The sequence below is a fragment of the Schistocerca piceifrons genome, chromosome 4, assembly GCF_021461385.2.
Source record: "Schistocerca piceifrons isolate TAMUIC-IGC-003096 chromosome 4, iqSchPice1.1, whole genome shotgun sequence".
Taxonomy (NCBI): domain Eukaryota; kingdom Metazoa; phylum Arthropoda; class Insecta; order Orthoptera; family Acrididae; genus Schistocerca; species Schistocerca piceifrons.
The window spans coordinates 588,747,661-588,772,282 of record NC_060141.1 but is presented as its reverse complement, the minus strand read 5'-3'; positions in this window follow the sequence as shown (position 1 = coordinate 588,772,282).

Here is a 24,622-nt window from a genome sequence, read left to right as displayed (position 1 = left end):
CTGTGTAGCTGTAAATTTCAATTTTAACGATTTTTGTTGTCTGATAACCGATTGCAAATGTTTGTTATATGTAGTTGACGTCACAGTATCTACATCTACATCTACATCTATACTCCGCGAGCCACCTTACGGTGTGTGGCGGAGGGTACTTATTGTACCACTATCTGATCCCCCCTTCCCTGTTCCATTCACGAATTGTGCGTGGGAAGAACGACTGCTTGTAAGTCTCCGTATTTGCTCTAATTTCTCGGATCTTTTCGTTGTGATCATTACGCGAGATATATGTGGGCGGTAGTAATATGTTGCCCATCTCTTCCCGGAATGTGCTCTCTCGTAATTTCGATAATAAACCTCTCTGTATTGCGTAACGCCTTTCTTGAAGTGTCCGCCACTGGAGCTTGTTCAGCATCTCCGTAACGCTCTCGCGCTGACTAAATGTCCCCATGACGAATCGCGCTGCTTTTCGCTGGATCATGTCTATCTCTTCTATTAATCCAACCTGGTAAGCGTCCCATACTGATGAGCAATACTCAAGAATCGGACGAACAAGCGTTTTGTAAGCTACTTCTTTCGTCGATGAGTCACATTTTCTTAGAATTCTTCCTATGAATCTCAACCTGGCGCCTGCTTTTCCCACTATTTGTTTTATGTGATCATTCCACTTCAGATCGCTCCGGATAGTAACTCCTAAGTATTTTACGGTCGTTACCGCTTCCAATGATTTACCACCTATGGCATAATCGTACTGGAATGGATTTCTGCCCCTATGTATGCGCATTATATTACATTTATCTACGTTTAGGGAAAGCTGCCAGCTGTCGCACCATGCATTAATCCTCTGCAGGTCCTCCTGGAGTACGTACGAGTCTTCTGATGTTGCTACTTTCTTGTAGACAACCGTGTCATCTGCAAATAGCCTCACGGAGCTACCGATGTTGTCAACTAAGTCATTTATGTATATTGTAAACAATAAAGGTCCTATCACGCTTCCCTGCGGTACTCCCGAAATTACCTCTACATCTGCAGATTTTGAACCGTTAAGAATGACATGTTGTGTTCTTTCTTCTAGGAAATCCTGAATCCAATCACAAACCTGGTCCGATATTCCGTAAGCTCGTATTTTTTTCACTAAACGTAAGTGCGGAACCGTATCAAATGCCTTCCTGAAGTCCAGGAATACGGCATCAATCTGCTCGCCAGTGTCTACGGCACTGTGAATTTCTTGGGCAAATAGGGCGAGCTGAGTTTCACATGATCTCTGTTTGCGGAATCCATGTTGGTTATGATGAAGGAGATTTGTATTATCTAAGAACGTCATAATACGAGAACACAAAACATGTTCCATTATTCTACAACAGATTGACGTAAGCGAAATAGGCCTATAATTATTCGCATCTGATTTATGACCCTTCTTGAAAATGGGAACGACCTGCGCTTTCTTCCAGTCGCTAGGTACTTTACGTTCTTCCAGCGATCTACGATAAATTGCTGATAGAAAGGGGGCAAGTTCTTTAGCATAATCACTGTAGAATCTTAAGGGTATCTCGTCTGGTCCGGATGCTTTTCCGCTACTAAGTGATAGCAGTTGTTTTTCAATTCCGATATCGTTTATTTCAATATTTTCCATTTTGGCGTCCGTGCGACGGCTGAAGTCAGGGACCGTGTTACGATTTTCCGCAGTGAAACAGTTTCGGAACACTGAATTCAGTATTTCTGCCTTTCTTCGGTCGTCCTCTGTTTCGGTGCCATCGTGGTCAACGAGTGACTGAATAGGGGATTTAGATCCGCTTACCGATTTTACATATGACCAAAACTTTTTAGGGTTCTTGTTTAGATTGTTTGCCAATGTTTTATGTTCGAATTCGTTGAATGCTTCTCTCATTGCTCTCTTTACGCTCTTTTTCGCTTCGTTCAGCTTTTCCTTATCAGCTATGATTCGACTACTCTTAAACCTATGATGAAGCTTTCTTTGTTTCCGTAGTACCTTTCGTACATGATTGTTATACCACGGTGGATCTTTCCCCTCGCTTTGGACCTTAGTCGGTACGAACTTATCTAAGGCGTACCGGACGATGTTCCTGAATTTTTTCCATTTTTGTTCCACATCCTCTTCCTCAGAAATGAACGTTTGATGGTGGTCACTCAGATATTCTGCGATTTGTGCCCTATCACTCTTGTTAAGCAAATATATTTTCCTTCCTTTCTTGGCATTTTTTATTACACTTGTAGTCATTGATGCAACCACTGACTTATGATCACTGATACCCTCTTCTACATTCACGGAGTCGAAAAGTTCCGGTCTATGTGTTGCTATGAGGTCTAAAACGTTAGCTTCACGAGTTGGTTCTCTAACTATCTGCTCGAAGTAATTCTCGGACAAGGCAGTCAGGATAATGTCACAAGAGTCTCTGTCCCTGGCTCCAGTTCTGATTGTGTGACTATGCCATTCTATACCTGGTAGATTGAAGTCTCCCTCTATTACAATAGTATGATCACGAAACTTCTTCACGACGTTCTGCAGGTTCTCTCTGAGGCGCTCAACTACTACGGTTGCTGATGCAGGTGGTCTATAGAAGCATCCGACTATCATATCTGACCCACCTTTGATACTTAACTTAACCCAGATTATTTCACATTCGCATTCGCTAATAACTTCACTGGATATTATTGAATTCTTTACTGCTATAAATACTCCTCCACCATTGGCGTTTATCCTATCCTTGCGGTATATATTCCATTCTGTGTCTAGGATTTCGTTACTGTTCACTTCCGGTTTTAACCAACTTTCCGTTCCTAATACTATATGCGCACTATTTCCTTCAATAAGAGATACTAATTCAGGAACCTTGCCCTGGATACTCCTGCAGTTTACCAATATTACGTTGACTTTTCCTGTTTTTGGTCTCTGAGGACGGACGTTCTTTATCAACGATGATAATGTCCTCTCTGGTAAGCCGTCAGGTATTTTATCGTTTCGCCCAAGGGGGGGTCCCTCTAACCTAAAAAACCCCCGTGTGCACGCCACACGTACTCTGCTACCCTAGTAGCTGCTTCCGGTGTGTAGTGCACGCCTGACCTGTCTAGGGGGGCCCTACAGTTCTCCACCCAATAACGGAGGTCGATGAATTTGCAACCATTATAGTCGCAGAGTCGTCTGAGCCTCTGGTTTAGACCCTCCACACGGCTCCAAACCAGAGGACCGCGATCGACTCTGGGCACTATGCTGCAGATATTAAGCTCAGCTTGCACTCCGCGTGCGATGCTGGTTGTCTTCACCAAATCAGCCAGCCGCCGGAAGGAACCAAGGATGGCCTCAGAACCCAAGCGGCAGGCGTCATTCGTTCCGACATGTGCTACTATCTGCAGCCGGTCACACCCAGTGCGTTCAATAGCTGCCGGAAGGGCCTCCTCCACATTACGGACGAGACCCCCCGGCAAGCACACCGAGTGCACACTGGCATTCTTCCCCGACCTACCCGCTATTTTCCTAAGGGGCTCCATAACCCGCCTAACGTTGGAGCTCCCTATAACTAATAGGCCCGCCCTCTGTGACTGTCGGGACCTTGCCGGAGAATCGGCCACTGGCCCAACAGGCATCCTGTGGTGGCTCGGAAACGATGTCATCACCACTAGGAAGCACCCCGTACCTGTTGGAAAGGGGTAAGGCAGCTGCCACGCGGCCAGATCCCACCTTCGCCTTTCGGCCAGGCACGCGCGAGCCCACCACTGTCCGCCATTCACCCTGGAGTGATGGCTGACCGGTAAGATGCTCACTGCCGGAAGACGCAGCGACATCAGGGGTTTCATGTGATTCCAAGGCCACCGAAGTAGGCATAGGTCTCACCACAGTTGCCCCAACGCCACTACGAGCCGACGCCTGCGCCTCGAGCTCGATGAGCCTAACAGACAAAGCCTCCACCTGCCCCCGAAGAGTGGCCAATTCTCCTTGCGTCCGCTCACAACAACCACAGTCCCTACACATGACTATGTTTACCCTACTCTATACGGTGACAAATTCCCAAGATAATCTTCTGATGAGCTACTCTGATAATCAAGAAACACTCACTGAAATACGAGACGCGAAAACTACGCTAGGTTTTCCCAGAAAAACTATTTAAAAGCTAAGCGCAGCAAATAAGTACAAAAACGCTTTATACAAACAGTACTCGCTGCTGCTGGTGCTCTCGCTCTGGCTGTCACAAGACAACTGCTGATTCAAGTGACTAGTGGCTAACGGCCGCGAAACAAACAAAAGACGGTTTTAGGGCGCTTTCTGTTCTAAACGATCAAGAAAACACTAAGAAATCTAACACGAAAACTACGTAAAGTTTTATCAAGAACTGTTAGTTACTATGCAGAGCAGATAAACACAAATAGAATCCCTTCCTTAGTGGAAGGTCGTAAACAAAATGCAAAATAAACGCTTTATACAAACAGTACTCGCTGCTGCTGGTGCTCTCGCTCTGGCTGTCACAAGACAACTGCTGATTCAAGTGACTAGTGGCTAACGGCCGGAAACTTGCTGATATCGGTTTGTTTTACATGGCGAAAGAAAAACCCGTCAAGTTTGAAATCGATCATTATTAACAAAGCGTGAAACTTATCCTCCTTTCCCTGTCCGTTATATTTTTTACGACAATTGTTCCTACATGCTGTTATTATGACAGCAAGTGTTACACCATTCCATGTAGACACGTTGGGCAGTCCACTTTGATGCAGAAACGGAACGGACAATTTCATGGATGATGCGGTAATAAGTGCATCCAAACTCGGTAACTCGTTTCTGCCATTCTGTCACGTCCTCATGTCGACACGATTTGTTACTCTGATTCCATACAACGAACTGCCATTAACGTACTACACCACTCTCATGACTTAAGTCAGCTGCTCAGCATCTAAAGGGCTCCACAGCGACAATTGCGCTCTTTTAAGCGGATGTATAATAGCAAGAAGCAACGACAGATACATTTGTCGAGAACCTGGAACACCTTAACATTATAACTGAGTGAAATGAACAAATGCTCTCATTTCATGCAAATACGCGACAGAGAATTATGTGCCACCTGAACAGACTTTCAGATATATATTATAGAAAAGAGCTAAAAGTAAAGAAAGAACACTGTAGCACACTGGACGCAGTACCATAGAACGCTATGCATGATGACGACAGCACTAGGTACAAAGTTAATGGTGTTCCCAGAGCTCTCGATTACTGAGTTCCTGATGAATACCAACGGTTTCTACTTGTTGCACAATCCAGCAGAGGAAGGGAAGTAAGTATGTCACATCACCACTTTACGGAGAGTCAGACAAGGAGAGGACCTGAGTCTGCGTTGGATATCACCCTGCGGGAAGATCGGGGTGAACGTATGCCCAATGAAGGAGACCAAGTTTTCCTAGTAGGACGGGATACGGCGTCAGAGGCTGTATGTGATGGATTGCCCTTTATGAAGAGCAGATTGAACAGTAACAGAATCACACTTCATTATTACTTACTATTGTCCTTATGTAACTAATTTCTTTACGTTTTCATATAATTACATGCAACCTCTTTTCATTATATGTAACATTTGATGAGCTACATATTGTCTAGTCCTTCTAAAACCTACACTCTCTTTCCTCACTATCTTTCCTTCATATCTAGATCACTTTCTTTCTGTCAGATTTTTTACCTTTTTGATTAGTAAATTAATGTCGGGTGGGTTTCGTGCTTGTACAGACTTTTTTCTTTAGATAGCCCCCACTGAAGACCACGTTAGGTGATGGTTACGCATTACTTAGAGGCTTCTTTGTAGCGCTTAATTTTTGCCTTCTGTCTGTGGCAGCCTGTTCTAGCCAGCCAATGTTCAGTTACTGTTCATCAGAACTGACTAGGCCTCGGAAGGTCCAACGATGCCGATCGACCGCCGTGTCATCCTCAGTCGGCTGGCATCTCCGGACGTGGATGTGGAACGGTGTGGGTTCAGCACACCGCTCTCCCAGTTGTTGTGTTTTCGTGATCCCCAGCTGCCGCTACTCGGTCAAGTAGGTCGTCAGTTGGCATCACGAGGCTGAGTGCCCCGCGTTAGATCAAATGCGCTTAGTGTTTTGGATGGTCACCCAATCAAGTGCCAACTACGCCCGACTCGGCTCAACTTCGTCAGTCTGTTGGGAACCGGCGTATGCATCGCTGCACGGCTGTTGAATTCTCTTCATCAAGGAAGGCTTTAAACATATCGATCACTAACCTATACTTAGCCCGGTGTGAGATGTCTTTTCAATACAATCTGGCCCCTGCCACATCCTTCCTGCCGGCCGGTGTGGCCGTGCGGTTCTAAGCGCTTCAGTTTGGAACCGCGTGACCGCTACGGTCGCAGGTTCGAATCCTGCCTCGGACATGGATGTGTGTGATGTCCTTAGGTTAGTTGGGTTTAAGTAGTTCTAAGTCTAGGGGACTGATGACCTCAGATGTTAAGTCCCATACTGCTCAGAGCCATTTGAACCACATCCTTCCTCACCTTCCGAACTATTTGTCGGAAACTTCACGTCAGCTGCCTAGAATATTAAAAATCTCTCAGTTATTCTGAATCGGTCCCACGATAAGTGCATAAAATTGTGATCTTCTTTTTCAAACTTCTTCGATTAATTTTTCATTTTCCTGATACATTTATTCCCTTTCTCGTAATCTATACTGTACGTCCACTCTTTTTGGACACGTTATTTTCCGGAGGATAGTTTTCTCGAATATATCAGTTTCTATTTCTCCTGAAATTCACGTCTTTCGGTGGTATTCAGTAACATACAGACTGTTTTAAGCACCTCGCCTTGAGATGGTCTTTCTTTTGTGTGCAGAGAGCGTCCGGCTTTTATCGGCTGGTGTTATTGGCATCTCTTGTACCAGTATTCAGTTGCACTACCTTCGCGAGATATTTAAAGGTGTTAACTCTTTCTGTCTTCCCACGTCCATGTTCATGAAAGGAAATTTGGAGTCCGGATTCTGATGTATGCTGTTTCACGAGTAGCAAATGTATCTGCTCGATAATTCTGTTAGTGCTCCTAGACAGGATAGTGAAGTCGTCGAAAAACGCAAGACAGTTGATTTTGATACAGGTTTTATTCCTTGCAATGCATGCTTGGCTGGACAGTCCTTTCCTGTCACGTATTTTACCAATTTGCTGATGATCTTCTCCAAAACACAACTAAAGAGAACCGAACATAGCCCCCCGTGTGGCCGTCGTTTCTACTTCAAACTGTTGGTAAGCTTCCCCATAAATTTCATCTTAGAATGGGTCTTCATTAACGCTTCCTTAATTATTTAAGTGTTTCAGGCATCTGACACCGAATTCAATCAGTTTCTCGAATCGTACACTTTCTTGTACTATGAGCGCTACCAGATCTTAGCAGAAATAATTTTCCAGTATTCCTTTCAGGCTGCATATCTGCTTTCTTGTGTAAGAGATGAACTAGAACTGGCATCCAATCGTCCAGGGTTGTTTAATATTAATATCAAATTTTAATTTCTTACGTTAAGATTTTAACTGTGATTATACCGGGAGTTCAAAGCGTCTCAGCTGATGATTTTTCTTCCCCTGCGACTTCGTTTTTCTTGAACTCTCCAAGGATTTTATCCGTATTGTTTTTGTTAGATAAAACTGAGTTTTTGTTCATTTGTTCCCGAATTATTGTTGTCTAGACATCTTAAAGTTCTACAAAATTTAACAAATCGTCGAAGTATCCAGCCCGTGCCTTACAGTTTTCACCCCTATTCACAGCGTTTCCCATCTTCCCTTGGTAAATAGAGGGTTGATAGATGATACCCTTTACGTTGTTGCTTGGCTGTGCTGCAGAAGGGTTCTACTAGTATGAATCATACATTATGTCTCAATGCTTCGAATTTCTTCGTAGATCTGATTTATTTTGTCTTGTCGCAAAGTGTTCGCAGTCAGATTGTGCACGTTTTTCTATGTCTCAAATTTTATTATTATTTTTTTCTAAATGTCATGCTTTATGTTGTACTGGCAGAAGAGCCAACACCGTGTTACTAGTGGAGGCCGAAATGCCCTTGCTTTAGCTCACGCATGCTGGCGTGAGGAGGGAAGGACTATACTGACGTGAGATCTGGAACATGACAAGGAATTAGAATTCAGAAAGCGGACGTAATTAGTTTGATACTTAACTTCAATCCATTAATAATGTACGTCCCTCTTGACGGTACATGATTCACAATATTATCTGTTCAGAATACATTCATAGCAACTGAATATGGCGCCTTGCTAGGTCGTAGCAAATGACGTAGCTGAAGGCTGTGCTAAACTGTCGTCTCTGCAAATGAGAGCATATGTAGACAGTGAACCATCGCTAGTAAAGTCGGCTGTCCAACTGGGCGAGTGCTAGGGAGTCTCTCTAGACTAGACCTGCCGTGTGGCGGCGCTCGGTCTGCAATCACTGATAGTGGCGACACGCGGGTCCGACGTATACTAACGGACCGCGGCCGATTTAAAGGCTACCACCTGGCAAGTGTGGTGTCTGGCGGTGACACCACACTTTATATGCATCAGCTTGCTTACATATCAAATGCTTCACCGCAATCTATATTCTCCTACTGTTTTCTAAATGCTTGTTTTTATGTCGTAATATTCAAAGCTGTACCTGTCAAATTTCCGCCAAAGACAAGCGTGAACAACAACGTGATCTAATATCTGTTACTGAAACATTACATAATAAGCACGCTTTCTTACCGCAGCCGAATACATGAAGGGGTTTCTAACATGTATTAAAGTAACACAACATTTTAACCAACACATATAATCATTCAAGCACGAACTATAAGCGTGCAGGTGCGCGTTCTCTTCTAGAGCGTGCAGCGCAGGTGTGAACTGCATTTTGCATTGCCTACCACATGATAGTAAGAACCATGAACCACAGAAATACCAATTTTTTACTTGTTCAGGACTGCAGCACGTGTCTCGAAAGTCTCTGTAGCTGAAACCTACATTATGCTGGCTGAAAGATGCAGGCAAAAAAATCAACAACGAAGAGCGACAAAGTGTAAATAAGCACATGTAAATTGATCATGAAAGTCGTAGTTTCCAATTTATACGAGAAAAAATAATAACAGACAAACTTGAAAAAAATCACGTTATTATTCAAGAATTTAGCATGAAAGTTTACTAGCAAGGAACTCACTTGTTCTGCATCGGACTACCTACGATTATAATACCGCATGTTTCAAAAACAGAAAAAGAGCCTCATATGGTATCAAATGCCTGTGATATTATTAAATGAGTAATGTGAAACATGAGATATCTTCACGGCTGACTTAATGAAAAACCGACATTGGTCCATATACCGTGGACAAAGCCATTATCACAACAACGAGATCTGATTTCATGTATAATGTAAATACATCTGCAGATCTAAAAATCGTGTGACACAGAATAACGCCAATACAACGCTAGCATACGACGCTCTCCCAGAAAACCTGAATACTGCAGCTTAGAAACGCTCATTCTATCATTTTACAAACGGGTAATGTGTGAAACTAAGACTTAGAATATTTAGCTACGGCAGTCGCCAAACACCTGAAGAAACCGCGGCAAGGGCAACCGCAAGGGAAAAAGGAAGTGTGTCCGTCCTTGTCCACATGGGCCATGAGAACTCAAATCCTAACCACCTAACCACCTGACTTGTCGCCAGGGTTTTGGTCTTCAAAGTACACGGCTTTGCAAAACTTAAGGATGAGATAGATTAACTAACATAACATATTAACTCCCCTGTGTAAATGAATGAAAGTGCGGGAGAATTTTGTCAGAACTGTCCCAGTCGTTCACAGAATGCTGGACGTCAAAAGGTGTGTAACTCAAAGCAGTTCAAGGAACGGGAAAAGACAGTGTTGTTTCCCTAACAGCGAGTACTTGCGGTGGACTGTGGTGCTGTTCTTCATTACAGCATGGTCCGGAGACAACATGTGTGTGACTTGACACGGGGAAGACTATCGAGAAATTTGAAGGACAACGAAGTGTGACGTGCGTAGCACAGGAGTTTCATATAGCTCACAGCACTGATTCACCCCCATGGGGAGAGTCCCAAAACCATAGGAACTGCTGCCCGAAGGAGAGCAAATGGTCGACCGCGGTCAACTACACTCACGCTCATAAATTAAGGATAACTGCGGAATGTGGTGCCACACAACGTGACACTACACAAAACTGGCGCTAATAGCATAGGCACATAGGGAACACACACGACACAAATCTGTAAGTCCACAGTATTGGTGATAAGTTGAGAAAACCGCCCCTAAACACATGTGCTACAAAACGCCAGTTTCCTCCGCATGTACCCCTACATCAATATGGGATATGATCACAATGCTCACGTACACAGGCCGCACAACTGTTTGGCATACTCTGGATAAGGTGGTCCAGCAGCTGCTGCGGTATAGCCTCCCATTCTTGCACCAATACCTGTCGGAGCTCCTGAAGCGTCCTAGGGCTTTGAAGACGTGCAGCGATGCGTCGGCCGAGAGCATGCCAGACGTGCTCGAAGGGGTTTAGGTATGGAGAACAGGCAGGCCACTCCATTCTCCTGTTATCTTCTGTTTCAAGGAACTCCTCCATGATGGCATCTCGGTGGGGCCTTGCGTTGTCATCCATCAGGAGGAAGGTGGGACCCACTGCACCCCTGAAAAGGCGGACATACTGGTGTAAAATGACATCCCGATACACCTGACCTGTTACAGTTCCTCTGTCAAAGACATGCAGGGGTGTACGTGCACCAATCATAATCCCACCCCACACCATCAAACCACGACTTCCATACAGGTCCCTTTAGAGGACATTAAGGGGTTGGTATCTGATTCCTGGTTCATGCCAGACGAAAACCCGGCGATAATCACTGTTCAGATTATACCTGGATTCGTCCGTGAATATAACCGGGGGGCCTATGCTACGACCTGCTGTGTTTGACCAGTCTAGCCCTCATAACGTCATCAATATGTGTTCTTTGAGCCATTTTCAACACACAGTCACCATTAACACGTCTGAAAACGTCTGCACACTTACTCGCTGCACCGTACTCTGACATTCACCAACACATCTCTGTGTACGTGGACTGCTGCCAGCGCCACCGTGCGACGACCGCAGGTCACATGCACCGCATGGTCATACCCTGAGGTGATTTAAACCGGCAAACCGCTCACCGAAGTGTTGTTTCACTATGTATCAGCATTATACTTAATTTATGAGTATGAGTGTACATGGTGCAATGTTGTGCAACAGGCAACAACTGACCCAGGACAAACAAGACTGCAAAACACGCAATCTCATGCTCCACAATGGCACGGAGACTGAAAGGGCGTAGTCCCTTTGCCCGGCGACCATAACGTTGAGTTCCATCTCGTACATCGATAGCACCACTTACGATGGTGCCAAGAGTATAGGAGGTGGATCAGCAAGGAGTGAGGTCGCATGCTTTTCTCGGATGAGAGTAGATTCAGTCAGAGTGGTGACTCTGGACGTAACCTGATACGTCGTGAGGTGAGAAAGAACACGTAATTCACTTATCAATAGTGTCGAACATGATGGTTTTGGTGGGCTAGGTGTTACGGAGTGGCGAGACACAATGTAGCATGGTCGTACTGTGGATCTGTGATCATGGTATCTTTAGCACTCCACGTTATTGCTACACTGGAGTCCATCCCCACGTGCACGTTTCCGGGTGTATTGGGCCCCGATTTCATTTACGGATGACGATGCGTAATCGAATCAAGCAGCGCAAATGAAGGTGCTCTTGGAACGAGAGGATTTTCGATGAGTGGATTGGCCTATCGGTTCCACCGATCTAAATTCCATCTAGCACATGTGAGATCCTGTAGTGACACGTATTGTAGAACGTCCGCATGGGACCAACGACCATCCAGCAGCTGTAATCGCATTAGTGAAGGAATGCAACGTCCTATCACAAGAATCCATTACTAACTTTGTGGCCAACGTTGTAACACGTTGCAGAATATTCACAACCGGCCTTCCCTAAAGCGCGAAAGAAAGTGGTACAGGGATGCGTAGTCAAATACAGAGTCATTTAAACAGGCAGCATACGGCTCTGCGGTCGACAACTCTTGTATATGACAATAAGTGCCTGGCGCAGTTGTTAGATCGGTTACTGCTGCTACGATGGTAGGTTATCGAGATATAAGTGAGTTTGAATTTGGTGTTATGGTCATGACACGAGTGATGGGACACAATATCTCCCAGGTAGCAATGAAGTGGAGATTTTCCGTACGACCATTTCAAGAGTGTAGCGTGAATATCAGGAATAAGGCAAAAAATCAAATTTCCTACATCGTTGCGGTCGGGAATAGATCCTGCAAGAACGGGACCAACTACGACTGAAGAGAATCGTCAATCGTGACGGAAGAGCAACCTTCCCGCAAACTGCTGCAGATTTTAATGCTTGGCCATAACAGCAGTCAGTGTGCGAACCATTCAACGAAGTTTCGGAGCCGAAGGCCAACTCATGTACCCTGAATGACTGCGCGACACAAAGCTGTAAGCCTCGCCTGGGCCCGTCAACACCAACATTAGACTGTTGATGAATGGAAACATGTGCCTGGTCGGACGAGTCTCGTTTGAAATTATATCATTCGGATGAAAGTGTACGGGTATGGAGACAATCTCATGAAGGCATGAACCCTGCATGTCAACAGGTGACTGTTCAAGCTGGTAGATGTTCAATAATGGTGTGGGGTGTGTGCAGTTGGAGTGGTTTAGGACCCCTAATACATTTTTAATACGACTATGGCAGGTGACACGTAAGCATCCTGTCTGATCACTTGCATCCATACATGTCCATCGTGCACTCTGACGGACTTTGGCAATCCAGCATGAGAATGCGACAACCAAAAAGTCCAGAATTGCTACAGAGTGGCTCCAGGAACACTCTTCTGAGTTTAAACACTTCCCCTGGCCACTAAACTCCATACACATGAACATTATTGAGCATATCTGGTATCCCTTGCAACGTGCTGTTCGGAGGAGATCTCCACCCCCTCGTACTCTTACGGATTTATAGACAGCCCTGTAGGATTCATGACCTCAATTCCCTCCAGCAGTACTTCAGACCATTAATCGAGTCCATTCCACTTCGTGTTGCGGCACTTCTGCGTGCTCGGCGGTGCGCTACTCTATATGAGGCAGGTCTACCAGTTTCTTTGGCTCTTCAATTAAGAGCCATGTCCCTCATCACGAATCACGATGACTTCATGTAATTAATGTTTTGAGTAAAAACGTAATTTCTGTTCGTCTTATTGCATATTTCTTTCAGTTACACTCTGTACTATGATGATGTTTGATTTGTGGGGCGCTCAACTGCGCAGTCATCAGCAGCAATAAAAAGTCCCAATTTATACACAGTTCAGTTTTTACACAATACAATCTAGCTACTGTCATGAATGATGATGATGAAATGATGAGGACAACATAGACACACAGTCCCCGGGAAGAGAAAATACCCAACCCGGGCTCTGTACTATACTTACTTCTATACAGTCCTATTTTCATCGATAGTGAAACATCTTGTGAAAATTATTGTCCTTCTTAAATTTTCGATAACACTGTACATCGGGCAGATGTGCATCATCAAATAGCTAGAGATGTGCGTTCCCTGGCAGACGAAAACAGTGAACAAACAATCTAAACTATGCTAGTGATCTGGAATACGCGTTGTGATAACTAATGTGAAAGATGTTCAACAGACGAGGTTTACTATCATACACAATTTCTGATGAGGAGCTTATCGCAAAGTCGAATTTCACGTTGGCACAGTCGACATTTTGGTAGGAATTCTGCCTGCTGTCTGCGCCGTCTATCATCGCCCATTTCCATATCAGGGCTACGTGCAGGCCGTAATTGTGAACGTCGACAGAACAAACGCCGGCTATCTCCTCATTCCGCGCCACTGCGCGCGCCAATAATTGCTTGCGGGCCGGAGTGGGGGCCTCTGCCCTCCGCTTCGGTTCGGTACTCCTGCGGGCCCAGCCGTGTCAGGACCAACGCGGAGCGCGTTGCGGGCTGGCGTCTAAGTGCAGGTTGGGCGCCGCTGATGAGACGGTGCCGGCCGCCAGGGCTGCCATTATGTGGGCCAGCTGCGATCACCGCCCTACTCCAAACACGTTTTTATGCAAACTCCGCAGGGACGAATTGGCCTGTATTACACATACTTTGGTATTTCTGACAGCTCTGTTCGGCTGTTCTGGAATAACATCTGCCCGCTGCAGTTGCTGCGTATGTGGGCGATTTCAGAGCAATGACCCGCACTGACTCTGTAATACAGGGTGTCCACATGAAAGCTCCCTTATTTACAAATGCAATTAAAAGAAACTTCGAAATATAAATGCCTACAGTTTGCTCCAGCACACAAAGTAGCTCAAAAAACTTTCCTTCGGAAAAGTAATACACTTCGATATGGACTCATTGAAATATATAGATGAAACTGTCTTTCAATCCATGTGCGCACAAACATGATTGAGATTGGAATCTGTAATTTTGATTTTGATTTCGAAATTAGAAAGTAAAATGTTGGCGAAAGAAGGAAACGTCACGTTCCAACAGGAAAAGAAATCATACAGTTGTGAAAATTAATGGAAGATACTAAACCTTACTCTGCACTTGAAGTTCAATATAATTATGTAAAAGCGTATTTCATTGCCCATGTGAGTTTTGTTAGAGGCCTGGAAGTCGTCGCTGGAAAGCAACAGACTTGGTGATCAACACCATGTTATTGTAAATCGTCAATGGAAAGACACAGTTTCCGTAACAATAATAGTTACAATAGAATTTCGTTAAAAACATATGCTGAAATTCCGACTTATGAATGTTGAAAAGTGACTACGACAGCGCCTTTATGGCGCGCTATTGTTGTGTCGCTAAATTGACTACTTCGAACTAATTGAAAAGGCTGAAAAAATATGAAAAATATTTCGTTACTACAGGTGTGGAGTATTAATCATTAAACAATTAGAATAAAGTCGTAAATGACTTGAAGATATCATTATCTCACAATAAATTCATGGTACAATGAATGATACAACCTTCTTAGAGTGAGGTTCGAACAAGAAGAACGAACACTATCAGTACTCCTATTTTTTCAACAAAAGAACATAAAGGTTTACATAGATAATTATGGCACCGAAATAAGGTTTCTGCTCTGAAATACAATCTTATCACTAATATCGTTGACACACAATGACTTGTCACAATCTACAATGATACGTCTACATTTACATGAGTATTCTGCAAATCACACATAACTGACTGGCTCCGGGTTCATCGAACCAGCTTCAAACGATTTCTCTACCGTTACACTCCTGAACAGCCAGTGGGGAAAACGAACTCTTAAATGATTCCAGACGAGCTCTTATTTCTCTTATTACATTTTGATGATCATCTCTTTCTATGTAAGCTGGAGATAGCGATATGTTTCCGCGTTCAAAGGAGAAAGCTGGTGATTGAATTTTCGCAAAGAGACCTCGGCACGACGAAACCCTTTTTTATAATGATTGGCATCCCAACTCGCTTATCATATCTGTGAAACTCTCTCCTCTGCTTCGCGATGATACGAAACTAGTTGATCTTTTTTGAACTTTTTCAATGTCCCTTGTCAACGCTATTTGGAAAGGATCCCATACCGGGCATCAGTACTCTAGCAGGGGACGGACAAGATTAATATAGGCAGCCACTTTAGTCGACCTGTTACATCATCTTTAGCGGAGAGCGCCAAAGTGACGTACAGGCGATACAAACACAATGTATGTCATATAACCCCCCAGGAAGTCATCCGGACGGGTTATGTACAGAAATCGCGATGGCCCCTTGGTTGGTCCATCAGTAGCACCCATATCTCGGGTAATGTTCGGTCCAGGAAGAAGCTGAGGGACAGTAGATTCGTCAAGCCCGTCCAGACAAACGATTCCTGTTACTGTTTGCTCGATGAAGAAAACTGATTCATCTATACAATCTTTACCGGCCGGTGTGGCCGTGCGGTTCTAGGCGCTTCAGTCTGAAACCGCGTGACCGCTACGGTCGCAGGTTCGAATCCTGCCACGGGCATGGATGTGTGTGATGTCCTTAGGTTGGTTAGGTTTAAGTAGTTCTAGGGGACTGATGACCACAGAAGTTAAGTCCCATAGTGGTCAGAGCGATTTGAGCCATTTATACAATCTTTCACTAATAGTTAGTGCTTTGCTCGCTCCGATCCAGCTTCTCGATAGCAAATTTGTGACGAAGCTGCAACTGGTTTCCCTTCAATGCCTGTACAATTTAAACCTTGTAAGCGTGCAAGGGAAGTCGTGTATGTGGTACGTTGTGAAACGTTGAACGACGGATGTACAGCGTTTGTTATGGTCGGCGAACTCACTCTGGAAGATCTTTCTGGTATCCTCTAGCATTTAATCAGATGTGCGTTTTCAGACACAAACTGACTGCTTACACTACCAGTGGCCAGGAACTTGCCACACCAAGCCTTGATAGTACTAACGTCTCGTGGCTCCCTTCGAAACTGATGTTGGAAGTTTATTTGGACAGCAACGGGTGAAATCAGGCATACCACACCCTCTATTGGTCTCTCTTTCAATATGCAGTGATTTATGATAATTATTTAGCGTCTGAAACAAAACAAAAGCAATAGTTTAGAAGAAATTCTTCTCAGTGCTTTCGAGTTTGCTTTACGTAATGACACAAACCAAGATCTGCGTCTCACGACTTTTTTAAATTACGATAGGAAATCAGGGTGGTTCCATATAGAAGCTGTATACTGTATCACATGTGTGTCAGAAAAATGGATTGTTACCATTGAGAGACAAAGCACTAGCTAAGGTGTGTAAGGACAAGTGATGAAATTTGTCCTCGCACTATACTGCATACGGCTGCAGAACATTTTTTCCGCTGATATTTCACAAGTACAGCTATTTGCTAATTTCAGAGTGAGCGAGAAGATGTCTGATAGGTATGCATCCGAAATACCATCTGAATAAACGGAGTTTCTGTGTCTGTGCGACAGAAACCAACTGAAACAGTCAATTTGTCACCAAAAAATGAAGATGAAATGCCTCATTGTAAATTTATACAACCAAAATAATGATGTCGAAATGGAAACATCAGTCTTCGAACCTCCCAATAAAAAATAATATTCAATGTACGTCAATGCTCTATTTATCTGTAATGGTTCTCTAACTCCTGAAATACTGCGTTTTACTGGAAGAAGTTCAAAGTAGTATGGCACTGGTAGTATTAGCCCAAAACGCTGCCACAGCACTCGACAGCACTCCTTTACCTGTGGTCTCACATTACAGCTGAAATAATTGCACATGTCGTGCTTGGACATGTGACACAGCCAAGAAGGGGAAGGTGAAGGTGGATGGCAGCGGGAGGGGGAGAGTAATGGGAAGGGGTGAGAGGGGAAGTGGACTGGAAATCGTGTCACATCCGTATCAGCACGTCCATGTCATTCTTGGAATCATGACATCAGCAGCAGCACATCCAGCCATGTGCCAAGGACATGTAGGGGAAGGGAAGGGAGGAAGGGAATGGCGTAGGTTGGAGATAGGTGGCCTTATGTGTAGCACCCCTTGCTCTCCTCTTTCCTAGCACTCCTGCTTGGCCGCCAAATACAATAAAGTACCTGAGATGCCTAAAATATTGAAAACATTGTCAAGTATCTTTGCATTACTGACTTCCCAAAACTTGTTTAAGGAGAGACTCATCAGTCACATTGGTGTATTTCATTTTAAGCCATGTATTATGACCTATATGGGGATGATTAATAGCTTATTTCTCTATAAACAATTAAAACCCAAAACGTTTTCTCATGCCATATAATAACAGGTTAGGAATTCGTAATTGTTGGAAACAACATTTGATTATAACACATAAATAACAAATTAGGAATTTATAATAATTGAAAATGAGTTTTACATTAAATGTATCCCATTAACTCCGAAAATGCGTAATCACATTAAATCCTGTTTCACATCAAAGTTACTCTTGTCACCAACAGCTTCAGTCACCAGCAGATGGCTGCAATGTAGAAAACGGTGAAAGTTCGCTCTTTGTACCACGATTTTCTTTGACGTTATTGTTGCCACCAACGTTGGCTCCTTTAGAGAAACGTGGGTGAGTCATTCTTTGTACCACGTGTAGTTATCATGGTTCACCAACAAATGGCTCCACTGATAGAAAACGCAACACAGCTGTAAATTAATTATTTTCTATATCTAAGATGTTGCACTATTCTAAAAGGTTTTGCAAATGTGTAGGCAGCACAATAAATGCGATGTTCACACATATTATCTGGGACCTATAAGAGGTTGAGTACATGACAGAACACTGTAAGACTCAAATTCATGAATGTGATGTCACAATAGTGCAAAAATATGTTCCCATTGTAGATGAAAGTGTAAGTTAATTTCAGATAGACTCATATTCACCCAATTGGTGGAAAAACTTGTAAATTATGTATTCCAATGTTAGATTTCCATGCCCAATGACAGCTATCATTACAGAAGGTAGCTCTAATGATTCATTGTCATACAAATAACCTGACGAGACATAACTACAGAAAAATACGTGTTAGCTAAAATATTAACCTAAGCAGGAGAGAATGCAAGCAAATTGGCACTCTGAACGTAACTAAGAAGGGATATGCCCACAAATTAAATATTTCTGCATTTAAATTATTCTCAAGCACAATTTTAGGAGGGTCAAAGTTTATGCATATTGTTATTCACTAGGAAAAAGATGTATTAGATGCTACTGATTGCTTTACAAATGGATTAAAAACAGTCTTCACTGGAATAAAATATTTATTTGTAATTGTTACTGGTTTCGCTCAGACTGTGACCATCTTCACACCATTTATACCATGATGGCAGTTGGTGGTACTGAACGAAGCAGATTTTGTGATTCCATGAACGTCAACTGCATTTCCTTGCGAGAAATGTTCTCAAAAATCAACACTGACTGCCAGTTATAGCTATTATTACAAATGACACAGGCATAGTGAAGGCTATTTAAAAGGACAGCGGTTTGCAGTCAGAATTATGGTGGCAAGCTTCTATAAAAGGTTCATAGAGTGTATTATTTTCCTCATCTATGATGCTCCAACATTCCAAAAAACTCTCTAAAATTCATTGGCAACACGAAAAATTTACATCGAATATCTATGACCTAGCAGAGATTAAGAGCAAGAAAAAACGTTGTAAGACTCAAATCCACATGTATGATGGCACAATACTCTAAAATGCGTCGCAAAATGTAATGCTTATGTTGCAGTAGTATCTAAATATCTAAAGTGGGATCCAATCTGTGGAGCTACATTTTTAGGAAACTATGTCTCACGGAGAAAGTAAAAACCCCTGTACTTAACTACACTACCCCCCCTCCCACCCTACCACACACACACACACACACACACACACACACACACACACAGGCATTTGTCTGTTTTGAGAAGTAATAATAACGTGCTTTACTACGGCATGTCACTTAAATAGCAGTATGAGTACGGAAGGAACATCTTATAAACACAGGACGAAAGGGGTATCTGTGAGGGATGTGACATTTCGAAAGAAATGTCATAGTAGACATCTTGGAAATTAATAAAACTACTTACCATTTACTGTATGACGCCTCGCACTTTGCGAGCACAACGAAGTTCCAAAAATTATTAAAATACATTATTCGCATAATATGCACCATCTCCACGAAAATTTGAGCAATAATAAAGTTGCATAAGATTTTGCACTCTTTGAAAGCACAACGGAACATCAAATATGCCTAATGTCTAACGCAAGACATTGTATGACCACCGTCCATTGTTACATATCCTAAACAAATGCTGCAGCCCATATTAAACACAAGTTGTTCTCTATAACGTACAGACATCTAGATGTAGATGCAGAAGATGTCATTTTCTAAAACTTTGTGGGTCACAACCAGATGTGATGCTAGTGGTTATATCAACTCTTAATACCGCCTCAGATGAAATATACGTTTAACCTCAATTCCTCTACCACATAGTTCATGTTTGGACCTCTAATAAGCATAGATTAAACAGAATGGCTGTAAAAATTACGATTTATGGTACTTCAACATTGCAGTGCGACAGAAAACATTGCTGGTTGACAGAGACGAAGATACCGACGTTCTATTACACAGTAAACAGAGATCAAATAATGTGAAAAGAGAGGTGGGAAATTACCAATAACTGTTGAATTATGTCATGTCATACCGTAACAGAATAGTTGAAAAGAAAGATTCAAGGCATCATGTATATCTGTATACAGCCCTACACAGGGATCAAACATACACTCCAGTCTGTAGTGGTCTCACGCCAGCTAATACCATGTACTTTAGCCAAAGGAGATGTAAAAATTCCACATAGTCACAAGTCTCGATACTTTTTAACATCGTGGTTACCAATAACTTTATTCATTCCTAGGCTCGTGTTTTGGTATACATTATATTAATTTTACTCTACAACTAGAGGTCATCCACGTTAAACGGTCAAGCACACTTGTCTTATAATATGGTATAAACCCGTGTGTCACTTTATATTTGAGATGTCACGTCCAAGCGAACATTACGCTCCGCCTACGACGCTTTGTAGAACTATCGAAGCAGGCTAGTTCCGTTAACGTACATATATAACGTAGTTTCGTGAGGCTTAATAATATGTTATTCCCATAAGCACTGCGTTTAAATTAATGACGTCATAACATATTCCACGGAAAATGGTGGTGAATAATTTAATGGTAAATCCAGCAATTCGTGCGTGACAGTGTGCCAAATCACTGTGGACAGACTGTGCCACTGAAGGTATTGTGGGGAATTATGTACCCCCCCCCCCCCCCCACCCTTCCTTCTCGTTATATCACTTCTGTGTCACTTTGGTCAGAGCAGCTCATTGCAGTCGTACCCACAAAGAATGATGTAGGTCAAAGTCTATATGTACACCAGAAGACAAATAGCAGACATGTTGTTAAACACCACACATAGACTGCTCTTTAATCATTCATTAACTGATACTACATGTCCGACAGAACAGACACCACTCAAACGTCGGCTCCTTGAAGTTCCTTTCAGTGCAGATCCACTAATATCATCGGAACTTCTCTGGGAATCAATAATTTGCGGGTAGGGGGTTAATGGCTGAGGGATACTGCGTTGCAGAGTGTGACAATTTGCAAATATTAGACGGCCAGAAAAAGTGTCTGAATGGCTAATACAGTTAAGGCATCCAATCGTCAGAAGCGATAAATCCAGGCTAAATCCCTGGTCCAGCACAAATTTTCAATTTTCGCCATTGCACTATCGCGATACCTTACGCTGCTGGAAGTCATGAATTCTCCTTTGACATGAGCAAATGGAAAGTGCACACTTAACCACGTGTAGCAATGTATTCACAAGGATGGAATATCGCATCCACCTCGTCCTGGAAACAAATTTTTGCACAAATGAACCTCATCAGCCTCATGCTATTCAGATAACACCGCTTTGAAGTGAATATTTGCCTAAAGTGCAGTATTTGATACATCTTTTGCTATAATACTCGCATATTTCGTTCGACAGATAACATCCGGAAGTGCATCCAGTAGCTGTATAGTAGCAAGCAGCTAGTCACTGAACGATGCTGATCTAGCCTACTGGACGCAGCCTCCGAGCATTATAACGACGCTCATATAATCAACATACACCCTCTCCAAGGGTTGATTAGCAGTGTCTCATGCCAGCAACTCTCGGCGAGTGTTCAGTGTATGAACACAGCTTAGAGCCTGATGCGAGGTCCCTAATTTGTTTGTCAGCCGTCTTCCTGACAAAGTACTCCCAAATCTTCATCCTGGAATTGAAGACACCGAGATGATCACCTACAGGAATTTCGTGGTAATACTTAAATACCAGAGGTACCAAATCGTTGGGTGACACTATTTTATCCTCACAACTTCCCCACACGGTGTAACCGACAGTGGTTCCCCTCATAAAACGTAGCCTTCCCGTTTCCCCTTTCCTGATTCTCTCCTTAGAATCCTGTTGTTCCATGATATCTTTAAAAAAGAGATGACAGTTGCTTAAGACTGGACAAACAATATGGTTGGATGCATATCGTTCATTGGCTTCACAGGCCTCGAAGTGATCTTGTTATTCCCTGAATATCCTACTTAGGACATCCGTAGTGATATTCCCAGTCCCAGGTGTGTGCTTAACCGTGAACTGAAAAGCAGAAATTATCATGTACTACCCGGCGACACGTCCAGTAGATCTCGGTTTTGGTTGTCCGTGTAAAAAGAACGGATAGTTTTCGAGGCAGCTCATACACAGAATATTTTGCTTCAGGAGGGGAGAGGGCCCGCGAAGCGTAAGCGATAGGATAGTGTCCCTTACTTTCCTACTGTAAAATAACAGCCGCAACACCCGTCATCGATGGATCGGTCTGGACTTTGAATTCATATTAGAGTTGGGCATGGATAACCTTCAAGGCCTCAATGCCCCTTCGTGGGACGCTCCCTTCCTTTTTCCTGAGGTTACTTAGAGTTACTTCAAGCTGAGTAAAGTAGGAAATAAATTATCCAAAAAAACTGACCATGCCACTGTAATGAGTCTCCCCTGACCCCTAGTATTCTTTGGGGGATAGAACGACCTGATCACTTTAGTGCAGCTCTGACCTCTTCTGGTACCTTGAGCGGAGACTAGGTGCCGCAGAAAGGAAATCGTGGATTGTGTGGAGCTCACTTTCGATGGCTTGACATTGAATGCGGCGGTAAAAGCCGTTATGAGATTTTGATTCTTTGGCCAGAGGAATCTGGTAATACGCCTGATTGAGAGTAGTAAAAACTTTTGCCTTCTGGAACCGTCCAAACCACGTACGCAGGTCAGGTAATGATATTGAATAAAGAATAACTTTTTTGTTTAGGGATGAATAACCCACCCATGGGAGGTATCCTGTTGTGTCCCTGGGGCAGAAAAAATGTGGGGAAGAACATGGTGATCTAGGTGGCCTGACAACTCCCTCTCTCAGCAACTTATCTGTATCTATCTCAAGCTGCTTAATACAAGAGAGTGAGAGCTGATTTGGCGAATTCCTCACAGGTAAGGTCCTTTCATTCCACGCAAGCGATCCGACAGACATAACGAGTCTGACCACACGGGTGACGAGTCTGACCACACGGGTGGTGGACCAAATAACGCTTTTCTGTGGATAAATGACGAAAATCATTATAATCTTTCTTAAATACGTCCGTGCTGACCTGACAAATTCCGAGCCACTTTGACTCCAATCACGCAAGTAAAATTCTGAAAACCCTTCCCCCAAGAGCTTTATTTCTCCACAATTTGTTAATTTAGATATATCGCCAGAGATCTCTGAAAATTTGTATATCGCACGGAGTGCCAGATACCAATCTTCATTGAGAAGGCTCAGAGAACTCCCAGAATATAGACGTGCACTTACGGGTTCCCCTTAAAACTACCGACAACGAATGGCATTCTTGAGCTGGGCGTCGCCACGACCCTTTCACAAAACTGGACCCTTGGCGAAGTGCACATACCCTCTTGTCATAATTAGGGCTGTTAACTCGGCTGCAGACAATTCCTTGATAAGTGAGCCTTAACCTGATACCACATCAGCACAATCTATAACCTGACACCCTACTATTCTTATACAGATTCTGACTCCTTACCTGTGCGGCTGGTCCCAGAGGAGGTTCGAGTCCTCCCTCGGGCATGGGTGTGTGTGTTTGTCCTTAGGATTATTTAGCCTAAGTAGTGTGTAAGCTTAGGTACTAATGACCATAGCAGTTAAGTCCCATAAGATTTCACACACATTTCAACTTTTTTTTTGACGCCTTAGATGCTGATGACACAAGTGTTATCAGCATGGCGCAATGCCTCTGCCTCCGAAATCATTCGATTCAACCGTTAGAAATTTCTGGGTTGTTCACTTAAGGTGACCTTAGACGCATCAGTAGGACAAATCCTCTACAAAACAGTACAAATAATCTAATGGTCCTGAAAATCTAAGCACACATGCTTCAAACAGTGTCCATACTTTCTTTACATGCTTCTTCTAAACCTCATCAACGCCTTACACGCCAAAGTACTTCTTTTCTATTAACTGGCGGCGTCCCCAACCAGATAAGTAATTTCTACATAAATTCCGACATAGACGAATTACTCCGCATCACATTCTTCAAAGATTGTGCCAAACACCCAGAAACCATCGGCTGCAAAATTTGATTAAAATGAGCATCACTCAAACCAAACATTTCACAACGATCCTAGAACTACAAACGGAAATACAGGGACCGTTTAACATCATCACTGCAAGTCACTGATAATACTGTACCTTCACTGAACAGTCTAGCTAAACGGTTTGGCAATTCAATAAATAGTCCAGAGTAACAACCACATAATTCTTGGGTAATTCACTCAGGAATCACTGGTTACAAGCGTAAAGCTCCCTTCCGTACCACAGTCACCTGTACAACTGACAATTTTCTGCATTTTCATGAGAAACGTATGAACTACTCCTGTAACTTTCTGCAGTGCGTATCCTCTGTGACGACATTAGATAAATCCCGAAACCTGATAGCGTAATG